Source organism: Mytilus galloprovincialis, chromosome 9 (assembly GCF_965363235.1).
Source record: "Mytilus galloprovincialis chromosome 9, xbMytGall1.hap1.1, whole genome shotgun sequence".
Taxonomy (NCBI): domain Eukaryota; kingdom Metazoa; phylum Mollusca; class Bivalvia; order Mytilida; family Mytilidae; genus Mytilus; species Mytilus galloprovincialis.
The window spans coordinates 36,677,294-36,698,323 of record NC_134846.1 but is presented as its reverse complement, the minus strand read 5'-3'; the positions used below and the strand labels follow the sequence as shown (position 1 = coordinate 36,698,323).

The 21,030-nt window shown below is 33.1% G+C and overlaps 1 long non-coding RNA gene across 1 annotated transcript; it reads right to left on the bottom strand.

Annotated features, from left to right (window-relative positions):
- Positions 1-3,019: 3,019 nt before the first annotated feature.
- On the bottom strand, positions 3,020-10,219 carry LOC143044929 (uncharacterized). Its single transcript, XR_012968806.1, has 3 exons — positions 9,936-10,219; positions 6,104-6,256; positions 3,020-3,271 (listed from the first exon to the last, which is right to left on the bottom strand). It is a non-coding gene; the product is annotated as an uncharacterized LOC143044929 (long non-coding RNA).
- Positions 10,220-21,030: the final 10,811 nt, after the last annotated feature.

The following is a 21,030-nucleotide window of genomic DNA, read 5'->3' as shown; positions in this document are numbered from 1 at the left end:
CAACGTGAAATTATGTCTTATTTCACGTTTTTTTCGTGCATGCACCCCCCTTTACCACCCTCAATAATTGTCTTGCTTTGAGATTTCTCAAGGTGAAATTCATACTAAAAATTCATAACAAAGGTAAACACCTTTCTTTTCAAATTTGTAATATATATTTCTCTCCCGATAAAGAATACAGAAAAAAATGTGTGTTTAAATATAAAGAATGGAAAATAAAGGGGGAAAATAGAGAATAGAGAAAAGAGAAAAATGGCCTTAAAAAATTTACGAATACAGAAAGATGGAACTTATCCAGACCCCCATTGATGTCCCGTTTTCTGGTATGGAATGAACATTTCTCTGCAATTGTTGGAGCTTTAAGAAGTTATCAATCAACCTTATTCAAAACCGTAAAGTTACAAATGTGTGATAATAGGGGCACAGTAAATCCACGTCGGAATACAAATAACTTGAAGCATGCTTTATCTCAAACGCAACGTATACACAAATCGTTAAACAACATGAGTGCACATATTGCCTGTTTAAATATTGATGTTTGAATATTATATGTTGAAAGTCATAAAGATTAAAGGATTACACAAAGTTGTTCTTAACTTTAAAAAAATATCAATATTCAATGAAAATTTGTCAAGATCAGATGAACACTGTCAGATACGCATGTTCAGCTTACAATCATTACATATCGAATTTTAAGCTGACACATTTCTAATAGAATCTAAGGAAACTGAACATTTACAGACGATTGAATTGAGTGTTAAAGAATTAGACTACTCCGACAGATAACCAATCTATCTGTCTTTAGGACTAAACTACTACGAAAGGAGGGTAGTATACATTACCTAATTATTACTTCACGGTTCAGCTAGCAAGCAAGCTAAACAAAGATATTACCTTTACCTACACACTCAATGCAATCGGTTGTAAATGAGGTCAAAGTCTACATTTTGTATAGATGAATATTCACTGGATTAAGTGGCTTAGTGTCCAAGTTTTTATTAGAAGTTCATCTACAGGAATCACTACTCTGTCAACTCGGAGGTTCAGTAGTTTCAGAGCAGACGATTTTTGTAAAAGTTAACGACGACGGACGCCAAGTGATGAAAAAAGCCCTTGAGGCCAGGTGAGCTAAAAAAAAGTTGTTGCCCCGTGTGCAAATAGTCCATTATAGGTGCTCTGGGATTATTGTATCGTTCGGACTTAGGTTACACTTTAGATAATATCGGGGAGAATATATTGCACAAACACTATGAATTTGATGTGTGATGATCATGAACATTTATTTTTGCTTTATAATGCCATGAACTGCATGTGTGCTCAGTTTTGATTTTAATTTTGAGTTTTTATATCTTTAAATGACAGACTGATTTCAAATTTTAATTGCAATGTACTTTTACGACAAAACCAATGCATAATGACTGTGTTTAACGTAAACGTAATTATAAGACTTTCATATAACGTTAATCATCCTGTTACATGGTTTACTACAATTATATAATATTACTTTTACATACGATTTGATGATGAAGGTGTCAGTACCCTATCTGGCACTTGTCCCCGTTGGTTTAGTATCTCTTTTTTTTTTTTACAAAAAGACCTCGAACACAAGATATTATCAACATAGTTTTATTGCTGTAAATTTTATGAAAATAACTACATCCAAATGTTCAGATGGAAACCCAAAACAGAGATGAAATATTCCAAAGGGACATTCAAACAATAATTCAAAGATACACTAACAATGCCATGGTAATAAAATGAAAAGCGAGCAGAAGACAAACACCAGTCTACAAAACTCAAAGTAGAAAACTGAAAACTGAATGACACGAACCCCACCTTACAACCGGAGGTTATTGCAGGTGTTCAAAAAAAGCAGTTAGACAATTTTTATTCAGGTGGATTTATGCGTTTTGGTTATATACCTCCTAATATGTTCACTTTTCAAGGTTTTATGCGTTTTGGTTATATACCTCCTATTATGTATAGGCTTTGCTCCTTGTTGAAGGCCGAACGGTGAACTGAAGTTGTTATGTTCTGTGTAAATTGGTCTATAGTATAGAATTGTCTCATTGGCAATCATACCACATCTTCTTTTTATATTATCTGTTAAATAGTTAACAACTTTTTAGACTCGGGTCAATTTAGAGATTGTCAGGTTTAAAATATTCTGCTGTGATTAGGATGATTTGATTAGTAAATAAAGTAAACGCCGGTAAATTGTTTAAAAGTCTGTATGCTGACTTATGAATGCTGCTCACTTAATATATCATGTATATGTCTTTTGGTTATTTATGTTATCGTTTTTTTTGTAACTTCCTTTCTTAAAGTTCACCTGCAAATTTATAGTTAATATGAATCCGTTTGATCTTATAGAATAAAACTTCAACGCCCATCTTTATATAGAAGTGTTTATTGCAAAATGGCGATTGTTGTTGATAATACGAAATGTCATGAAGTACAAACATACCGAAGGTTAACGATAGATATAATTTTTAAATATATTATGCTTATGGGTGAGTATTACGAATAGGATTAATGTAGAATATATACATTATTTTTATTTATGTAAGTAGATAACGAGGTCTTTGGTGGAAGTTGTCCGTATGTACTTTTAAAGTACTTGACTGGTTGCCAGTTCTCAGGAGAAGCAACACCACGATGCTACGAGCTGTTATCTTAACTTCCATAGGCTTATATACATAATAAACTTGATAACAAAGTTAACTGTTAATACCCTTTATAATTAATTAAGGAATTTTATGAACTGAAACCTCAAATCAGCACTATCATTGGTCACTGAAACCCCCACTAGGAAACCCCAAACCAACATCTTCATTGGTCTAATATCTCCTAGAAGCGGAGTACGGTCTATACATAGTTTCAGCTGGATACGTAATCGCTTGCATTTGTGATCTCGGCGAGTCAACTGCATACCTGTAACCTCTGTTGTTACCCGAATGAACCATCGGACGCTCCATCATGTATTGTTTTTGGTTAGGGTTGTCATATGTCATGTATCTTGTTTCAGCTGGATAATTATCTACAATCTTTCTCTCATCGTAACTGACGAGACTATCTTCGTCATCGTCGCGCCATCTACAAAGAGCAATGACCAGTAGAATCAACGTGGCAAAAAGGAAGAGCGCTGCTACTGAAGTAACCAACATTGACCATGGAAAGTTGGTGGCGTTGTACTCGTATGTTTCGATTTTCTTGATGTCGTTGATATGGATGTAAATGAAAAATCCTAAACTCACGCAGTAAGCCACACCTGAAATCAGAAATGTCATTTTAAAATTAAATTGACTTGATTGTTTTTTGCTTAACGTCCAGTGGCAAGTGTCACTCATATTCAAGACAAGTCATTGAAGACTTCTACAAAATATTTTTAAAAAGAGAGAGAAAAAAATGCAATAGGGCATTCGAAAATTATGTTCAGCAGACAAAACCATTGCAAAGAATGACGAAAGTACAACCACAATAATAACACATAACATAGAAATCATGACTCAGCAAAAAGAATCCCAAACATGTGTGAACGCATGTGCTTCAGATGTGTAAGCAGTTCCTGCTCCACATGTGTTACCCGTTGTGTAAAAATCCGTTAAAATTCGCATTAAAATTTAACAATTAAATGCAGGAAGGGGCTGGTGTTATGAAAAGTAGAACAAATCCGTTGACTTGTTAGACATGGTCAACTTAACCATGATGGCGTCCATAAAACCTTTAAAGGAACGACTTCACTATAAGTATGCACTTGGAACCCTTGGTGTATTAGCTTCTTTGTTATCAGTAAGCCTCGATCACGGAAATTATGATGGGGAACACAAGCCCTTGGATATCGTATCAACTTTGAGACTGAGATTTATACTCCGTATGCAGGCACTGCTGCAATGTTTCTACTCAAAAATGGAAAGTTCACAACTGGAAAATTAAAATCGTCTCTTTTGTCGTAAAGCTAAGTTTCCCACCGACCATCGTTTTCAATGTCTAGATGTTAGTCTAGATATAAGAAAGACTTAACTAAATGCGTATAGTAGCCTTTAGAATGAAATTCAAAACAGTGTAGCTGTGGCCATTGATTGACACATTAAAATCATCCATTGACTGGGACAATTTTAGGTTAACGTTTGTATGTAACGACCAATGCTCACTATGTACTTTTTAAAGACACTTAAACTATGGGGTCACCAAAGGTTCTCAACACCTAAATAAAGTAATTCGAAAAATTAATCAGAAATAACACGATATTTTGATTTATATCAATTATATAAATCAAAACACAAAGGTTATTCCTGATTAATTTTTCGAATTATTTTATAATTAAAGGCGTTAAGAAACCTTTGGTGACCCCATAGTATAAATGTCTATCGTAGGTACGTCGTGAACAGTGGTCGTTACAGACAAACGTTCACGTCAATGGATGATTTTAATGTGTCAATCAATGGCCACAGCTACACTGTTTTGAATTTTATTCTATATCAATTCATTGGAATAGATGAAGGTGTCATAGTTGCCAAATTTTGAGTAATTCAGTGAAACAAAATAAAGAATGGAAATAAGGAATTAGTCAAAGAGACAACAACTCGACCAAAGAGTAAAAAAAATGATACATTTATGTAGAGGAAGGCTAAATTTTAGCTACTTTTCATATTTTTAAGAATATGCATATGTAAAAAAAAAAAAGAAGATGTGGCATGATTTCAAACGAGACAACTCTCCACAAGAGACCAAAAAACACAGAAATTAACAGCTATATAATGTCTACCTCATTAGAATTAAGGGATAAATATAAGCGGTTTCTGATAAATTATACCTGATCATATATTTATACCACTGTCGTCCTTCGAGATGAAAAATAGGTTAAAAATACAATAATTGTCTTGCTTTGAGATTTCTCAAGGTGAAATTCATACTAAAAATTCATAACAAACGTAAACACCTTTCTTTTCAAATTTGTAATATATATTTCTCTCCCGATAAAGAATACAGAAAAAAATGTGTGTTTAAATATAAAGAATGGAAAATAAAGGGGGAAAATAGAGAATAGAGAAAAGAGAAAAATGGCCTTAAAAAATTTACGAATACAGAAAGATGGAACTTATCCAGACCCCCATTGATGTCCCGTTTTCTGGTATGGAATGAACATTTCTCTGCAATTGTTGGAGCTTTAAGAAGTTATCAATCAACCTGATTCAAAACCTTAAAGTTACCAATGTGTGATAATAGGGGCACAGTAAATCCACATCGGAATACAAATAACTTGACAAGCATGCTTTATCTCAAACGCAACGTATACACAAATCATTAAACAACATGAGTGCACATATCGCCTGTTTAAATATTGATGTTTGAATATTATATGTTGAAAGTCATAAAGATTAAAGGATTACACAAAGTTGTACTTAACTTTAAAAATGATCAATATTCAATGAAAATTTGTCAAGATCAGATTAACACTGTCAGACACGCATGTTCAGCTTACAATCATTACATATCGAATTCTAAGTTGACACATTTCTTATAGAATCTAAGGAAACTGAATATTTACAGACGATTGAATTGAGTGTTAAAGAATTATAGACTACTCCGACAGATAACCAATCTATCTGTCTTTAGGACTAGACTACTACGAAAGGAGGGTAGTATACATTACCTAATTATTACTTCACGGTTCAGCTAACAAGCAAGCTAAACAAAGATATTACCTTTACCTACACACTCGATGCAATCGGTTGTAAATGAGGTCAAAGTCTACATTTTGTATAGATGAATATTCACTGGATTAAGTGGCTTAGTGTCCAAGTTTTTATTAGAAGTTCATCTACAGGAATCACTACTCTGTCAACTCGGAGGTTGTGAGTGACACGGTGCATTCGACTACGATCTTAACGTAAAAAGGGTTTCAAGTTTTCTTGCCGAATGTATTGGATGCGTGTTTCAACTGGCAAGACAAAAAAGTGTCATTCTATTCTTAACATTTTGTGGTAATGTTATTTATAAAGCACATTAATATAAGAATGTTCCTTCCATCCCGTATTTTACAACCACGTGTATCGTGTGGCAACATGCTCGTTACTAGTTTTAACGTTATTATACTTACACGAAAATGCTATTAGTATCCCGGCCAAGACCATCAGTCCTTGGTTATAAGTCTTGGTAACAGAGGAACCGACAATGATCATACAGGAAATAAACAGGAGGCCCAAATTGACAGACATGGCTATCTGCAACGTCAGCATAGACGCAGACTCCACTGAAATAAATGATAAATAAATGTAAGCATGACATAAAATCAAGGGAAGTCGACAAGACATTGTTACCCTTTAGACATAAATATCTCTATTGAAAAGAGGAAAGTATGTGTAAATAGAAAGTCCCCCAAAGTTACCAGGCATATAATTTAATACGCCAGACGAGTGTTTCGTCTACATAAGACTCACCAGTGACGCTCAGATCAAAATAGTTATAAAGCCAAACAAAGTTGAAGAGCATTGAGGTTACAAAAAAGTTATGCCGAATAAACTCATACCAAATTTTCATAAAAAATGTTAACACATTTCTTTTTTTTTTATGAAATAGAAAGTCCCCCAAAAGAAATGACCTTTTTATTGACAATGTCCATGTAATGCTAAATTGAAGGACAGTATTTTATAAGCGAATAACAACAGTAGACAAGATACAAGCAGTAAACATAAGCCTTTGAAATTTCATCATCTGGCCAAGATCACAGAAAAATGGTATTACTTTTAGAAACTCGTTATCGCAGTTAGAATGCTCGATTTCTAAACTCTACCGATTTTTTCATAAATGATTGATAGATGTTCTGTTAGTTGTCGCTGTAAAACAATAGATCACGTGCCTCGATGAAACATCTGTCATTCAGTAACTGATAAAATGTGAATACACTGTTGCTATATATATTGCATGTTTGATGAGGATTTTTTTTATGATGTATTTAAAATCAGTGTAAATATCGTTGAAAAAATGCGGTTGCCTTTATTTCTCTTTTTTTTTTTAGAAAATTCTTTACACGGCTAATACAACATAAGTCTAGAAGCTTAATTAGAAATCGTGTTCGTGTTTTTGTTGTTGTTTTCTTTTTTGTATCAGTTAACTCGACCAATTGATGAAGTGTTATTTTCATTGAAAATATGCCAAATGCATACTAATAAACATTTTTCAACCTAGCAAATATCTGTAACATTACGTTGTTATTTACGGTCATCAAACTCAATTTGGCTTAAGGATGAAGATTTAACCGTCAATGAATAATGATCAAGACCCTGTAGATATAGTTTATGTAATGTTGCGATGGGCTATAGGTTTGTAGAACAAATGTCTTTCTGTAATATATGCAATCTTGGTCTATTAAACTTTGTACTTGTCTTAAAAACAGTGTCACACCCTATGACTGGCTATGATCATTAAGGCAGATACAATTATATCTTTGTTTCCTAATGTCATTCAAAACCACGGGGTATCGACCCCCTTTTTCCAAATATTTTGTTTTAATAACTTTTACTAATATTTATTCTATAGCTACTTTGTGTTGATAAATGTTTTTTTACTCTTATCCATACGATATTAAAATAAAAGTATACATACATGTATTTTGTATTTGATGCCCTCTTCTTATTTTCATTGTGTACAAACTACTATTTTATTTCCTCGGTATTGTATCGAGTAACAAGGCTAAAATATTAGCGAGTATTAGAAAGTAGAAGAAATTAGAATAAAAGGGAGCGCCTGTGTTTTAAAAAACGTATATAGTAGATATTGATATATTGATATGTGCTACTAATGATTTGTAGTAGTAATAGCCAGTAGTATGGTGTGATTGTAAGGTTTATATTTTTTCATTTTAGTTCATGTTCCACCCTGTTTTGAATTTTTGAACTTTGATGTTGTTAATTTATAACGGAGTGTTCTAAAACAAGCAACAAAGCATTGTTTTGAAATAAGACAGTTATCGTATGATTTAAATTGCACATAAGTAATTAAGTGCAGTTCTGAATTAAAACACATGTACATATATGTGTACAACATTGTAACTTGTGTATGGAGTCGGACGTTTCCTGGCATTGGATGATTTGATCAAGAAAAGCACTAGCTACGAGATATATATAAACAAGAATTGTGTCCAAAGTACACGGATGCCCCACTCGCACTTTCCTTTTCCATGTTCAATGGACCGTGAAATTGGGTAAAAAATCTAATTTGGCATTAAAATCATTAAGATCATACCATAGGGAACATGTGTACTAAGTTTCAAGTTGATTGGACTTCTATTTCATCAAAAACTGCCTTGACCAAAAACTTTTACCTGAAACTCGCACTTTCATTTTCTATGTTCAGTGGACAGTGAAATTGGGGTCAAAACTTTAATTTGGAATTAAAATTAGAAAGATCATATCATGGGGAACATGTGTACTAAGTTTCAAGTTGATGTAACTTTAACTTCATCAAAAACTACCTTGACCAAAAACTTTAACCTGAAGCGAACGGTACGACGGACGGACGGACGGACCAGGAAACATAATGCCCCTATACTATCGTAGGTGGGGCATAAAAATAAAGTATGATTGGTTTTGTCAATCATTAATGACAGTGAAATAGTGAAAAAAAAACATGAATTTGCATTGCTTTTTGAAAACCTTTGTTATAGGGATTTCTTATGGTATTATAAATGTACCGTTCAGAGTGTTTTTGTCGTTCTTAGAAATGTGTAAAGTTTATCGACAAAAGAAAATCGCCAATCTCTGAAATGATCTGCATACATATTAAAAGAAGAATGGTTTGAACTTGTATTAAAAAAAATTACATCACCACGTGATAAAGTCCATGCATTAGAAGCGCTTTTCTGGATTTCCCTTCATTATTAACGTTCACAGCCGAATATTTTAAAGGCAAGGATGTATATTAGAACCTTAACAGTTGAAGAGCTATATTAATGAAAATGACATACAAAAATGATGAATGTCAAAATCCATCTGCGGCCAACTTTGCCGGAGGGAGTTGAAAAGAAGTTTTTCATTAAATGAAAAATTCATGTATGCGTTGCGTTTTTATAGTCATTCAGTATACAATTATGATAAACGATCAATTTGTCACTGACTATTGAATTTGACTGAACTTGGAGGTAGGCATTGTTTTCTTTAATAAACCTGTATAAACGGAGATGTATTGTATATAATGATTTAAATGGTATGCGGAAGATATACTTGTTGTACATGTACGTGGGTTGGAGTTATTTTCGCCTATTAAATAGATTGGAAAAACAAACGAAAAAAGTCTATTACAAGAAAGAGGGTTACGCAATTTTTAAATTTATGTGAAATCAATAACGACCAAACATGTACGAGTGTTATAAATATATCTAAAAAAAAAAACTTTAAAAAAATAATAACAGAGTTGCTGAGCAAATAAAGAGTGTCGTAAATAAATCTAATACGACGTCAATATAACTAGCTACCTTAAATCCACTAGGGCTAAAATTTTGACAACAGAATTTATTACATTTGAAATGTCAGAAATGTGTTGTCCTGGTCGAACTGATCAGTTTATTGTTCCATCTGACCATCATGTTCATATTTCCTAGAAACTTAATTTCAAACCTCTGCTTTTGACATAACGTCAACGTAAATGTATAGTATATATAAGTCTTAAAACTCATTTTTTTCTCATAAAAAATCAATGGTCCACAGACCCGAATCAACAGATAAAAGCGTAGAAATAAATCTTTATTATTTTTTTTAAACCGTTTAACATAGATGAGGAAATTAAACTCAGGCAAATAAAGAACTGTTCAAACAGTCCTATATGCTTTTGTATAAATAAGTTATTTGAACTTGAAAGTCGAATGAACCGTGATCAGGTGTCACTACAACCCCCCTTTTTTTCTACAGCAGAAAAAAAAAAAACCCTCAACTTACCTAATGATTCAATTTCAACAGGAGCATTTCCCATGGAGTATTCTGTACAGTTCGATACACTGACTTTAGATGCACAATCTAGACCAAACACAATTCCAATGAAGAATCGGTCCGTCGTGGATCCTGCTGCACGAGCCACAAACCACCATGGCAGAAGATATCCTAAAATCTTTAAAACTAGTGCTATGGTGGCGAACCACAGAATCATTATATATAAATTTCTCCACCTCATGGTTCCTGTTTATTCCTTGAGTCCTGTTCGACTAACGGCCTCTGTATCGAAAGTGTGTTTACTGTGGCACGCCTTCTAATAAGAATGCGCTCTACCCGTTTGTCAAGTCTTGACAATAGACAATTTTTAACTACACACAGAACATTTCTATAGCGGATTTAATAATAACGATTGGTCACGGTTAATGAGCAGGTAAATACACAGGTAATCCTATACTAAAGGTGTAATATTCCGACCTGATGTTGTACCCCTCGGGAGTCTGATGAATTAATTATGGAAGAAAAGTTGTACTTTGTAAATGAATATAAAAGTAGTCTTTCTCTAAGAACCTTGTTTATTAAACTTATTGTACCAAAAGTGTCGATTTCAATCAATAAATCTATGTGATGCTATTATTAGATTCCAAAATACTTAAACAAATAATGATACTTTAGCGTCAACTTTAAATGGCAAATATTTTACACAACTATAAATAAAATGTATTGTATTTCATTGCATATCTATATCCAACAATATATTAAAACGATTCAAAATTAATAAAAAATTTTAAAAATATGAAAAACTAGTATATAAATTAAAACTAATGTCCTTTTGAAGTATAATTTGAAATTTTTAGTGTGTACGAAGAGGCTATTGGTAATTTAACATATACAATGAACATGGCAGACGAATATGTGATTTGCTACAAATACATATGACATTATAGATTTAGATTAGTAAATTATTAGCTACATATTTGCTGATCAGTTTGATAGTACACGAATCAGAAAAAATATTTTTTAAATTTATTATAACCCATTGATTTATTGTTACAAACTGTGTAATATCAAAATAAAATTGTAGATTCAAATCGATTTACAATAATTTGAGGAATAAGAGAAAAAAAAAACGATATTTGTTTATATATAGGTGTCTTTGTTGAAATATCGGTAATACTTTTTTACTAAGGATTACCGTGTATTAACTGTAAACTCATGTACCTCATTGTTCAGCAGGTACAGCCCAACATATTTCTTTACGATTGAATTCAATACATGTAACGCTTATTAATTCAGATAAAACCCTCCCCCATAATAATTAACCCTTTAAATTATATATATATGTGCTCGTTTTATATAAAGAAGTTTTTAAATGTAGGGATCATTCAATGTGTCATAAATTCTGAAACCTGAAGCAACTGTTTAGTTTAAAGTGTGAATGCGAATTATCATTAGATTTTGATTGCATGAACAACACGAAGCGGGTGCCACATGAGGAGTAGGAACTGCGTTCTCTTCCGGAGAACCGGAGTTCACAACCAGTTTTTGGTTGCGTGTTTCCGGGCTCAATCTTTGGTTTTCCATATAAAATGTTTTGTTTGTTTTTTCATTGATTTGTTATGTTTTTATTGGGCCTGTGATTTTCGATTTCCCCTTCAAGTGGAAACTTCTATCTCATTTAAAGCATCACATACATACTTAATATTTATGCGTTCTATGGTAACATTTTTGTATTCATATCTTTCATTTTTGCTAATGTGCTTTGTCTATATGCCTTTTGTGTTTCTTTGTTACTTACACGACGTTGCTCTGTACTTATATATATATATACATCCCGTCATTGTGTTATTGTGCTATTATAGTTTTTGTGTATTCTTGTTTTTTATTTAAGAATTGAATGCTTCTTTTTGTAACTTCATTGGGGTGTAAAAGCGTTGACCGAAGTACATTTTGTATGAAGCGCTTCCTAAAAATGTGCGCACGGTCAACGCTTTTACAACCCTATGAAGTTACAAAAAGAAGAAGTCAATACTTATAATTACATTCTTTAGCTAGGATCATGAAAACACAAATTTTATTATTGTTTTATTTAATTCACCTGTGCACTTTATTGTGGGACCACGTGTTATCATGAATGAAAAGTTATATTGAGCAATGCAATTGCTTACGGAATAACACGTGATGTGCAGTTTGCCAATCAGAATAAAGTATCATAATGAAACATACATCTGATGTAATTATTTTTGCTTATCTGCTTTGTTTATATGTCTTTTTGTGCTTCTTTGTAACACATTTGTTTTTTCATAGCTTTTGATTTTGCCATTTTTCCGTTTGATAAGGGACTTTCCGTTTTGAATTTTGCTCGGACGGCTCTGTATTTTTGTGATTTTACTTTTTCATACTTCGGAAAATACTGTTAGATTACTCGAAATGGCTGCATATTTAATATTAGGAAATTTCTACACCCCCCGTCTCCCCCCAAAAAGGCAACAACATTTGTACAAATACTTTTAATAGATGTAAAGGACGACAATGACTGAGCAAGTAACCCAACACATCTTTTGTCGGCATTTAAATTTGTATGTAATCTAAATTTCATAACTGTCTTTTTAGTGTCTGAATATGAAAATTAAAAGAAACGATTTCCCTTCTCAAGTATCAGTTAAAGAATAGTAGCAATACGTTTAGTTTTAGGATTTATAACCTACTCGATCGCCATTAAATATTCCTTTCATATTTAATTCATTTTAGTCGGTAATATATTAGTTTCTTCAATATACAACTCTTTATAGATTGGACCGATTTACTTGTGCTATCTATATCATGTGACTTTTACTAGATATCCTTCAGAATCTAATGATAAATATCGTGTCAGATTATATTCCTCTTACGAAGATACCACCATAATTTTCTTCTTAAAGTTTGCTGATGTGTTGCGTTACTTTGATTGTTGAGTGTATAAATTTACGAGTTCAATTGGGTGATCTAAGTGTATATAAGTGTCAGTGTAACCGATCATTTAAGATAATCTCTAAATAAAAGGTTGACTACTTGTCATAGACTTCCCACTCATATTTAAATTAAAGACAGATCACTAAATTTACACAAAAGCAGGTTTAAATGACCACTTTAATACATGTTTTAAATATTTGAAACCTACGTACGATGACCAATTGAGACCAATAGAAAAATATTCTATAAAAGTTTTTGTCATTTTTACAAAGACTTAAAAACAAGTATGACCTGGTATAGAGGCGGAAGAAGAATAGTTTTATTGAACGGATTTGTTGTTTTTGTATAAAATCAGAAAATAATCATGTTGTTTGTCCTTGTATTGAGAAATACCAGAATACATTACATACGAGTTATTCGTCTCTTTTGAAAAGGCAGACCATATTTTGTACAAGTATGTCTCTTTTTCAAAAGAAAAACAAACCATTTAATTTCCCCCAGTTATCTTAAGCATCAAGGGATAACATTATATAAGAATGAGCTCATTGTGGATACCAGAAATTTTCGTCTACAAACGACTCATCAGTGACGCTCGAATCCAAAAGTTTAAAAGGGTACAATAAGTACGAAGTTGAAGAGAATTGAAACCCCAAGATTCCAAAAGGTTTGCCTAAGGTTATCTTATCATGGGAAATAAAATTCTCAAAATTAAGAACAAACATGACGGTTAAAGCCTTCGTGTAATTGTATAGAATAGATCAGAATAGGGACGAAAGCTACCAGAGGGACATTCAAACTCATAAATTGAAAATAAACTGATAGCGTCGTGTCTAAAAAAAAGAAAAAGACAAACAGACACACAATGGTGCACACAAAGCATCATAGAAAATTAAATTATAAGCAAAACGAACCGCACCTAAAACTACTTTTTGAAAAAACACAAAAGGCGCAATGCGTGTCTATGAAATTAATTACAAATAACACGCTTTTTGTACCTATAATGGTCATATTTCAGAATATCATGATATATTTGAAATTTAATCTTTGGTGTATCTGATAGTACAGTAAAATTATAGTATGTTCTTCCATTAAAAGCGTTGATTTGTTTATGAAAACCTTGAATCTGTTGAATTTCCACCAAACTTGATCGTGAAAGATCAGGCAACGTATTATTTCGATCGTGAAAGAAAATGCGTGACCAATGCTGAGAAATAGCATTAAGGATACAATTGTGAGCTTTAAGAGCATCTGAAATTACAGCCTTTGCCCTGTATATATTTTTTTTTAATCACATCAATATCGTAGGAGTAGTTTTTGCCAATTTCCTTTTCATCTTTCAGTATAAATTTGTCGAGTGCGTAAGTTTGTTTGCTAATTAGTTGGCGCATGTCTCTAGTCGCAAGACTGAGATTGAAAGATACATATCTTAGGCTTGTAATAAATTCACTCTTGTCTAGTTGGCTTAGAACTGAGTCTTCGAAATGTTTTAGACGATCATATAAATCCATTATTTGATTATTCATAGTTTGAAATTGATCCTGTTTAATTTTCAGTGGTATTTCTTCATATCCAAGTAAATCGACGTCAACAGAATCAGTTGTCAAACCTGGTGCCAATTTCTTCCCATCAAATGTTAGTGCAAAAGAATTGGATGGGTTCGTTGAAACAACTTTCTTTACCATGAAATCATATTTACCGGGTCCTTTAATATCGGGTAGATTCAGATCTGTGTTAAAAGTCTCAATATGAATATGGCTGGGAACGGCAAAATTGATGAGAACGTTGTCGGGATCATAAAATCCTTTCCTTGTATGACATGATTGGCCAGTGTTTTTATATCCAGTCATAAACCTTTGAAAACGTCCATGAAATAGAATTTTACCAATGTACCAGAACTGCTTGGTTTCTTTAAACGGATACCGCATTAATATTGTTGTGGGTGTACTCTTAAAATGTCACAAAACAATAAAAAGCAAATATTTGAAAAGTCAAATTTCTTATTTGCTATAAGATTGAACAACATTAAAAGATACTGTAGGAATCCAAACCTTGCTATTTCTTTGATAACCTTAAACCTATTGAGGATGTTGACCTATCTAGCTTTTCTCAATACCAATAACAAATATCAATTGTCATATAATTGAAGAATAATTTGAACGTCTTCGTAGCATCAGATCTTTCACGATCCTTTTCACGATCTTCAAAAATGCGGTACGTGATCTTTCACGATCCAAAAAATCAATTTTGTGTAAATAGTTCTTTATTTACCAAGTTGCAGATTATATTTATACAAAATAACTATGAGAACCGTTTAATTAATTCAAATACAATACCCTTATTCTGATAAAAGTAGTTTATCTAGTCGAATTTGTGAAAAAATCGTGTTTGTTTACATTTTTTATGTCATTGAAATGTCGAGAAGCAATCTGCCTTTTGTCGTTTTGTAATAAATATGTACTTTTGAAACTGGATATTCTCACATACTGATCATAATGTTGAACCATTTTGACAGACAGTTTTATTTTGTCGTAAATGTGTCTGTGTAATTAATTAAATTAGAATATTTACTGACCTTTCACATGTCTTCTCGATTAAATGTTTTTCACGATCCGTTACCAGAACTTTCACGATCGTCTCTCAATACTTGACCGCCGTTGGATATTCTTTCACGATCATTTCTCTCGATAAACCGAATGACACCCGTGAACCCGATAACAAGTATAATTCGGTAGGTCGCATTCGTGAAAAGGGGACGGGATTGTAGTTATGACATTAAAACATATCCGCTGTCATCTGTGAAACGGTTATTCCATTACGGTCAACCAACTCTTTACCAACGAAATCAGGAAATACAAGCCCGGGAATATGGAATTAGTTGGGAGATAGACACACCGTATGCAGGCGCTGGTAAAATATTGCTACATAAAAATCACAGTGTGGGAACGGAACTGTACGGTTTTCTAATAATTTGGTCATTCGGGAGACTGACAAGCGGGGATCCGACATTCGCAAAATAACAAGTTGCTCAAGATGAAAACTTTGATGAACTCTTATGTTACTATTTTTGAATTAATACTAATACTAAATACTAAGGCTTTTCTACCTCAGGCATAGATTATCTTAGCTGTATTTGGCAAAACTTTTAGAAATTTTGGTCCTCAATGCTCTTCAACTTCGTACTTTATTTGGCCTTTTTAACTTTTTTGGATTCGAGCGTCACTGATGAGTCTTTTGTAGATGAAACGCGCGTCTGGCGTATATACTAAATTTAGTCCTGGTATCTATGATGAGTTTATTTACAACCACTGGGTCGATGCCATTGCTGGTGGAGATTTATTTCCCCGAGGGTATCACAAACCCAGTAGTCAGCACTTTTTGTGCTGACATGCATTGTCATTGATATGGTTATATTTATAAATTTATTGTTTACAAATTTTTGAATTATTTGAAATACTAAGGCTTTTCTACCTCAGGCATAGATTATCTTAGCTGTATTTGGCAAAACTTTTAGGAATTTTGGTCCTCAATGCTCTTCAACTTCGTACTTTATTTGGCCTTTTTAACTTTTTTGGATTCGAGCGTCACTGATGAGTCTTTTGTAGACGAAACGCGCGTTTGGCGTATATACTAAATTTAGTCCTGGTATCTATGATGAGTTTATTTACAACCACTGGGTCGATGCCACTGCTAGTGGAGATTTATTTCCCCGAGGGTATCACAAGCCCAGTAGTCAGCACTTTTTGTGCTGACATGAATTGTCATTGATATGGTTATATTTATAACTTTACTGTTTTACAAATTTTTGAATTATTTGAAATACTAAGGCTTTTCTTCCTCAGGCATAGATCACCTTAGCTGTATTTGGCAAAACTTTTAGAAATTTTGGTCCTCAATGCTCTTCAACTTCGTACTTTATTTGGCCTTTTTAACTTTTTTGGATTCGAGCGTCACTGATGAGTCTTTTGTAGACGAAACGCGCGTCTGGCGTATATACTTAATTTAGTCCTGGTATCTATGATGAGTTTATATATAACGTTTCTGCTTCAAGTTTTGGCAGCTAAAACATTCTTTATGTAACTATGAACCAATAAATAATAGGAAAGATATATGCATCCACACGTTCTCCTTAAAATGGTGGAGCTCCGTGTAAAACGATCAAAACTGTCACACAACAGCGATCAAAAATAAACATCGAAAAATCAATGAATTTTCACATGCACCTTTTCTGATACATAGTCTTACCTGTCTAAAAGTTTCAAAGCCATGGTCCCAGTAGAAATCCAAATATATTCATTTTCTCCATGTCGGATATTTTTATTGACTGTACAATCGCTTGCAAGTTTACTGTATAATCACTCGGAGCCTTCCTGTACAATCACTTTGAGCTTTCCTGTAGACTCTCTTGGCCAAATTTATTATATACATTGCATATGCATTGCATTGTTTGTTCCTTGTCTGTCCTATTATACTCATCTATGGTATTTGAAATGAAAATAAGCACAAAACCAGTCATTTGACAACTAAGATTCTATCAAGCCGGAACCCTTTTTAAAAGGTGACTATATCACTGAGAGACAAAAACAAAATTTGTACAATAAATATAAAAAAGAAGATGTGGTATGATTGCCAAAGAGACAACTCTCCACAAACGACCAAAATGACACAGAAATTAACAACTATAGGTCACCGTACGGCCGTCAACAATGAGCAAAGCCCATACCGCATAGTCAGATATAAAAGGTGCCAAAATAACAATGTAAAACGAGAAAACTAACGGCCTAATTTGTGTACAAAAAATGAACGAAAAACAAATATGTAACACATAAACTAACAACTACTGAATAAGTATACAAGACAAAAAAAGGACAGAAATCACTAATCTTAAATGAAAATGAAAATAATCCTCGTACAAAATAAATATTTATATATATATATATACGGAAAAGGCGACTAGATGCTCTGGAAGGGTAATTGGCATATTTTGAATTTTACTTAATATATTATTTACCAGCAATTCAAAAAAAATAATAAATACATATATTTGAACAATACAACAAAGAATTTTTCATCACAGAATCGGGATATTGTAACTTGATAAAGGAGTTCGAATGTGGAATGGTAGTAGCTAACAACGGATCCAAGAAAAGACACGTATAGGTCGATAAACATGATATTAAAATAAGAAGATGTGGTATAATTTCAAATGAGATGTCTGTTTATTACAAACTATAGCTACTGGTGGAAAAAGCTCCCGTAAAATGAAATTTTATCAAGGATGGGAGAGGACTTATTATCTGAAAGACAGAGAAAACACAAAATCCTTCAACATGATTTTTTTTATCAGTGTCACGATCCAATAACTTTTCAATATTCATCTATATCTTTTCTATTCATCACTATAGCATCCAACGAACGAACGAACGAACGAACGAAACAGGTTTTTTCTAGTGAGAACAACATTTTATCAAACCACATTTATATCTTCAATATGAAAATAAGGAGATGTGATATGACTGTCAAAGTTAAAACAAATACATGGATTTAAGCAATTGTAGTCGGCTATAAAAGGTCCCGACATGAAAAATAAGAATCAATACATTTCGAAAACCGACGATGCCTTTTATAGCTGACTATACGGTATAGGTTTTGCTCATTGTTGAAGGCCGTACGGTGACCTATAGTTGTTAATGTCTGTGTCATTTTGGTCTCTTGTGGACAGTTGTCTCATTGGTAATCATACCACATCTTTTTTTATATATAATTCAATTCATAATAAAACAATTTACGAAACACATATATGACAGACATGAACCACTGAACTACGGACTCTTGACTTGTAACAGGTACATAAAGAATTTTGCGGGTTAAAAATGTCTGTGTGCGCTCATTTCTCCCCAAAACTAGCACAATACAAGACCAAACTATTAAAAATCAGTTGAATGATCGGATCATCATTTAATACTATCATCGACGATATCAGACCAGGTGCGAAACCAGGCTTTCTGTAATACGGGGATCCAAACCCCGGAACACCCGGAAACGTCCCCAAAATAAAACAAAATAAAACAAAATGGGGTTTCAACCACCAAAATTCCCTCTCCCCGCATAACGGATCCGCTATAGCAGACTGCATCCATTAAAACAAAAGCTTCAAACACCAGTCACACTTTTGAGTGTGTAATTTAGGTTTTTGATAACAATACCAAATAACTAACTGTTATTAAATCGTAACAGAAAAAGGAAAGACAAATCATACCAGACATATGTTGCATTGGATTGCAGAAGTTTTAATAAATTTTTATATGACAGAAGTATCATGGAAAACATAAACTGATCATGAATGTGACAGGAAGTAGTAAGCATTATCTACTTAAGAGTTATAATTAGTCAAATGCCACTAGAAACTATTACAGCAAAATGTAAGTGATTTGCTATTTTCAAAAGCGTTTTGACAATTTTCACTCCAGATAAATTTAGAATCTTTTCGTAAAAGATGAGTCAGTGGTTGAACCACAGTAGCAAAATTTGAACAAAATTTTCTGTAAAATCCAATCATGCCTAAATATCTCATAAGTTGTTTTCTATTAGTAGGAGGAGGAAATTTGGAAATAGCTTCCACTTTAGCCATAATAGGTTTCACTTGACGTTGGCCAACTGCATGCCCTAAATAATCAACAGTGGCCTGACAAAATTCACTTTTACCAAGATTAACAGTCAAATTTGATTGTGACAATCTATCAAAAGTATCATACAAATGTTTTAAATGCTGTTCCCAGCTATCACTACATACAATTAGATCATCAATATAAGCATAACAACAGTTTAAATCTTTTATAACATTATTGATCATTCTTTGAAATGTAGCTGGTGCACTTTTCATGCCAAACGGCATTACAGTATATTGAAATAAGCCATCTGGTGTAACAAAAGCTGATATTTCATGAGCTCTCTGTGTCAATGGAACTTGCCAATAACCTTTCAACAAATCAAATTTGCTCACAAATTTTGCTTGACCAATGTTGTCAATACAATCGTCTATCCTTGGAATCGGATAGGAATCAGATTTTGAGACCGAATTTACTTTTCTGAAATCAGTCACGAAACGAAAGGTTTTATCTGGTTTTGGCACAAGGAGACAAGGAGAGCTCCATTCACTGTTACTCGGCTCAATAATATCATTGTCAAGCATATATTTAATTTCTTTTCTCATAGCTTCAAGTTTGAGTGGATTGAGCCGGTAAGGATGTTGCTTAATTGGAGAAGCATCTCCTACATCAACATCATGACAAACAGCAGTGGTTTTGTTCGGCACATCTGGAAAAAGATTTGTAAAAGAAAATACCAAAGTTTTTATTTCTTCTCTACGATCAAAAGACAGATGTGCAAGTTTTGAGTCTAAATTTGACAAAATTTCTGAATTTTTTAATCTAACTGTCTCTTCCATAGTTTTAGAACTAAAAGGTGGTTCAATTACATCTGGTTTGTCATGATTGTTCTCAAATTTAACCATGCCTAAAGTGGCAACTGGTTTACTCTCACATTCATTAGTACGCTCAAAATATGGTTTTAACATATTAATATGACACACTCTTTTTTGTTTACGCCGACCTGGAGTTTTTACAATATAATTCAAATCATTGATTTTACTCTCTATTGTATAAGGACCACAATATTTAGCCTGTAAAGGATGTCCAGGGACTGGCAAAAATACAAGTACCCTATCACCAGGCTCAAAAACTCTGTCCCTAGCATCTTTATCATACCATATTTTCATCTTGTTCTGTACATTTTTTAAGTTTTTCTGAGCAATTTGACAAGCAGTGTACAATTTTTCTTTAAATCTAGATACATAGTCTAAAAGATTCAAGTCATTATGTTCAGTAAGCCACTTTTCCTTAATCAATTTTAACGGTCCCCTTACAGTATGGCCAAATACCAACTCAAAGGGACTAAATCCAAGGGATTCTTGAACAGCCTCTCGAACTGCAAAAAGTAGAAAGTGAACTCCATCATCCCAGTCTCTGTCAAATTGAAGACAAAAAGTTCTAATCATGTTCTTCAATGTTTGATGAAAACGTTCTAAGGCACCTTGAGATTCTGGATGGTACGCACTTGATCTATACTGAGCAATCCCTAACTGGTACACGACTTG